Below are 5,320 nucleotides of genomic sequence, written 5' to 3' on the forward strand. Positions count from 1 at the left end.
TTTTCAAAAAATGTTCATGGCAAAATGTTTGACAGCAATGCCGCCCTCCGGTTGTTCACGGCCGCTGATCCCGTCTCCAAATGAGCAAAATGCCTGAATGTCACCTTATTGGTGAAATCGGAAACTAATGGATGAATAGAATAGGAAGCCAGCCGGCAGGGGGACTTCGGTATTGAACCCGATTCTTCGCACAGTCCAACCATCTGCTTGTTAGGTGGTTTGACCATGTTTACTTTACCCTTAGTTTCCAAGCATTAGATAGAGATATAGAACAGAGAACATAGAACATTCCAGAACATTCGGCCCTCGATGTCGCGCCGTCCTGTGAAACCCCTCTAAAGACCCTCTGCACTATTCCCTTATCGTCCAATGCCTATCCATTGATCATTTGAATCCGTTTAGTGTTGGCGAGTCCACTACTGTTGCAGACAGAACATTCCACGCCCTTACTACTCTCTGAGTAAAGAACCTACCTCTGGCATCTGTCCAAGATCTTTCTCCCCTCAATTTAAAGCGATGTCCCCTTGTGCTGGACCTCACCATCCGAGGAAAAAGGCTGTCAATGTCCACCCTATCTAATCCTCTGATCATCTTGTATGAATCAATTAAGTCACATATTAATCTTCTTCTCTCTAACGAAAAGAGTCTCACATCCCTCAGCCTTTCCTCATACGATCTTCCCTCAAAACTAGGCAACATCCTTGTAAATCCCCGCTGTACCATTCTAATGTGTCCACATCCTTCCTATAATGTGGCTACCAGAACTGCACGCAATACTCCAAATGCAGCCGCACCAGAGTTTTGTACAACTGCAACATGACATTATTGCTCCGAAACTCAATTCCTCTACCAATAAAAGCTAACACATCGTACGCCTTCTTAACAACCCTCGCAGCCTGGGTGGCAACTTTCAGGGATCTATGGACTTTGACACCGAGATCCCTGTGCTCGTCCACACTACCAATAATCTTACCATTAGCCCAGTACTCTGTCTTCATGTTATTCCTCCCACAATGAATCACCTCACACTTTTCTGCATTGAACTCCAATTGCAACCTGTCAGCCCAGCTCTGCAGGTTATCTATGTCCCTCTGTAATTTGTAACATCCTTCTGCACTGTGCAAAACTCCACCGACTTTAGTGTCATCTACAAATTTACTCACCCATCCTTCTAAGCTCTCCTCCAAGTCATTTATAATAATGACAAACAGCAGCGGCCCCAAAACAGATCCTTATAGTACACCATTAGTAACTGGACACCAGTCTGAACATTTCACATCAACCACCACCCTTTGTCTTCTTCCAGCTAGCCAATTACTGATTAAAACTGCTAAATCACCGTGAATCCCTTGTCTCCGTGTTTTCTGCAATAGCCTACCGTGGGGAACCTTATCAAACACTTTACTGAAATACATATACACCACATCAACTGCTTTACCCTCATCCACCTGTTTGGTCACCTTCTCGAAGGACTCAATAAAGTTTGTGAGGCACGACCTACGCTTCACAAAACCATATTGACTTGGGGCAGCAGGGTAGCATGGTGGTTAGCATAAATGCTTCACAGCTACAGGGTCCTAGGTTCGATTCCCGGCTGGGTCACTGTCTGTGTGGAGTCTGCACGTCCCCCTGTAGACGTGTGGCATTCTAGAACTGCAGGTCATAGTCTTAGGCAGCAAATTTAAAATGGAGTCGTGGGTTTGCTCTGGTTTCCTCCCACAGTCCAAAGATGTGCCCGTTAGGTGGATTGGCCATGCTAAATTGCCCATAGTGTCCTAATAAAAAAAGTAAGGTTAAGGGGGAGGTTGTTAGGTTACGTGGATACGTGGGTTTGAGTAGGGTGATCGTGGCTGGGAACAACATGAAGGGCCTGTTCTGTGCTGTACTGTTCAATCTCTAATCAAATTATTGCTTTCCAGATGATTATACATCCTATCTCTTATAAACCTTGCCAAGAATTTTCCCACAAAAGAAGTAAGGCACCCTGGTCTATAGTTACCGGGGTTATCTCTACTCCCCTTCTTGAACAAAGGGACAACATTTGCTATCCTCCAGTCTTCTGGCACTATTGCTGTCGACAAAGACGATTTAAAGATCAAAGCCAAAGGCTCAGCAATCTCCTCTCTAGCTTCCCAGAGAATGCTAGGATAAATCCCATCCGGCCCAGGGGACTTATCCATTGTCACACTTTCCAGAATCGCTAACACCTCCTCCTTATGAACCTCAAGCCCTTCTAGTCTAGTAGCCTGTATCTCGGTATTCTCCTCGACAACTATGTTTTTTTAATGTGTGAATACAGACGTCAAATACTCATTTGGGGCTGGTTTAGCTCACAAGGCTGGCTTTTAAAGCAGATCAAGCAGGCCAGCAGCACGGTTCGATTCCCGTACCAGCCTCCCCGGACAGGCGCCGGAATGTGGCGACTAGGGGCTTTTCACAGTAACTTCATTGAAGCCTACTCGTGACAATAAGCGATTTTCATTTCATTTTCATTTAGCACCTCTCCTATCTCTTCGGACACCACGCACAACTTCCTACTCCTGTCCTTGACTGGCCTTACTCTTACCTTAGTCATTCTATGATTCCTGACATATCTAGAGAAAGCTTTAGTGTTATCCTTGATCCTACCTGCCAAAGACTTCTTATATCCTCGCCTGACTCTTCTTAGCTCTCTCTTTAGAGCCTTCCTAGCTAACTTGCAACTCTCAAGCGCCCTAACTGAACCATCACGTCTCATCTTTACATAAGCCTCCTTCTTCCTCTTGACAAGTGTTTCAACCGCTTTAGTAAACCATGGTTCCCTCGTTCGAAAACTTAGCCCCTACCAAACAGGTACATACTTATCAAGAACACGCAGTAGCTGTTCCTTGAAAATGCTCCACATTTCCATTGTGCCCATCCCCTGCAGTTTTCCTTTCCAGCCAATGCATCCCAAGTCTTGCCTCATCGCATCATAATTGCCTTTCCCCCAGCAATAACTCTTGCCCTGCGGTGTATACCTATCCCTTTCCATCACTAAAGTAAACATAATCGAATTGTGGTCACTATCACCAAAGTGCTCACCTACCTCCAAATCTGACCCCTGTCCTGGTCCATTACCCAGTACCAAATCCAATACTGCCCCGCCTCTTGTTGGCCTATCTACATCTACATCTACATCAGGAAACCCTCCTGCACACATTGGACAAAAACGGATCCATCTAAATTACTCGAACTATAGTGCTCTAGTCAATATTTGGAAAGTTAAAGTCCCCCATAACAACTACCCTGTTATTTTCGCTCCTATCCAGAATCATCTTTGCAATCCTTTCCTCTACATCTCTGGAACTTTTCGGAGGCCTATAGAAAATCCCTAACAGGGTGACCTCTCCTTTTCTGTTTCTTAACTCACCCCATACTACCTCAGTATTCGAGTCCTCATCAAATGTCCTCTCTGCCACCGTAATACTGTTCTTGACTAAAAATGCCCCCTCCCTCCCACTCTCTTACCACCTTCCCTGAGCTTACTGAAATATCTAAACCCCGGTACCGGCAACAACCACTCCTGCCCCTGCTCTATCTATGTCTCCGAAATGGCCACAACATCGAATTCCCAGGTACCAACCCATGCCGCAAGATCACCCACCTTATTCTGGATGCTCCTGGCATTGAAGTAGATACAATTTCAACCACCTTCCTTCCTGCTGTTACACTCCTGCAACTTTGAAACCTTACTCATGACCTCAGTACTCTCAGCTTCTTGTATACTGGAGCTACAATTCAGGTTCCCAATCCCCTGCTGAACTAGTTTAAACCCTCCCGAAGAGCAGTAGCCAACCACCTCCCCCCCCCCCCCACCCCGCCCCAGGATACTAGTATCCCTCTGGTCCAGGTATAAACTACCCCATTTGTTGAGGTCCCACCTATCCCAGAATGAGCCCTCATTGTCCAGCAATCTGAAACACTCCCTCCTGCACCATCCCTGCAGGGAATCTATGTCTCCATTAATTCCAGCAGCGCATTGGAGGAATTTGTCCAGACTTTGAGCTGGAGGAATGAATGTCTCCTCTGATATGGCAGCCGGGCTGATGAGAACTAGAAACTAGTTATCGGATATTTCCACTGTCGGTGTATTACTCCGTATCGAGTATCTCCAATTGCCTTGCTCCTCCACGGTCCATCGTTTCTCACCATCTGCAAAATACACCAATTTCCCGACTTGTGGTTGCAACGTAAGGCTTTTGTGAAACTCCGTACATCTTTCCTGACTGTCTCTGCATCTACCGTTTATCGCATTCTCAGACAGTATTCTACATACACATATACAAAGAACAAAGAAAATTACAGGTACTGATCCAAGTCCTAAGTTCATCTGCCATACCTGCTACACCTCTCGCATTAAAACAAATGCACCTCACACCGCCTTTGCGTTCATCATCTCTTCCCTGTCTTCTCTTCCCCATAGTTACATTGAATTTACTGCCTCGTACCATACTGGTTTATTTCATTCTACCTGTTGCAATTCTCATGTTCTTTCTTTATAGCTCGTCAAATCCATATTGCAGAAAGGACGCGGGCAAATGATAGAACAATATAAACTCTTTGTGTTCTTCCCACAGAAGAAGCACTCCGATGGCATCTTCAACACACTGTTGCAGGTATTGGATTATATTATGCTCTAAATAAAACAACATTCATGATTCCTATTGCGATTTTTGCAATTGAATTTTGTGCTTATTTGCGTGATAGTGCTGATTAATTGTGTGTTTATCTCTGTCATGTCGCAATCTATTTCCATTGATCTCCTTTGTGTATGAATGTATTTTGACGTGATTGAAAAACAGAAGGAAAGACTGACTAAAACCCTGCCCGATTAAATACGATTCAATGTTAATGCCGAGTCAGATAACCACCAGAATGCTGACACACTTTCATAGGCAGCACCAGAACTCAAAATTTCGGCAGTGTATTTTTGAGGATTGCTTTACCAGCAGTAAGTGTCATTTTTGCCTGCACCAGTACGTGTAGTCATGGCCGAGTGGTTAAGGCGATGGATTAGAAATCCATTGGGGTCTCCCCGCCCAAGTTCGAGTCCTGCTGACTACGTCTCTTTATTTTCTCGTGCAAATTCCAAATTCACGGAAGTTTCTTTGTTTGAGTTGTGCCTGACACGAAGTGCTGTGAAACCTGTTGAAAAAAATATTCATGCCAAATGTCTGACAGCAATGCCGCCCTCCGGTTCTTCACGGCCGCTCATCCCGCCGACAAATGAGCAAAAGCCTGGATGTCACCTTATTGGTGAAATCGGAAACAAATGGATGAATAGAATAGGAAGCCAGCC

The 5,320-nt window shown here is 45.0% G+C and overlaps 1 non-coding gene across 1 annotated transcript; it reads left to right on the forward strand.

Moving 5' to 3' along the window:
- The first annotated feature begins 5,003 nt into the window (after positions 1-5,003).
- trnas-aga lies at positions 5,004-5,085 on the forward strand. Its single transcript has one exon. It is a non-coding gene; the product is annotated as a tRNA-Ser (tRNA).
- Positions 5,086-5,320: the final 235 nt, after the last annotated feature.

The sequence above is a fragment of the Scyliorhinus canicula genome, chromosome 31, assembly GCF_902713615.1.
Source record: "Scyliorhinus canicula chromosome 31, sScyCan1.1, whole genome shotgun sequence".
NCBI classification, from domain to species: Eukaryota; Metazoa; Chordata; class Chondrichthyes; order Carcharhiniformes; family Scyliorhinidae; genus Scyliorhinus; species Scyliorhinus canicula.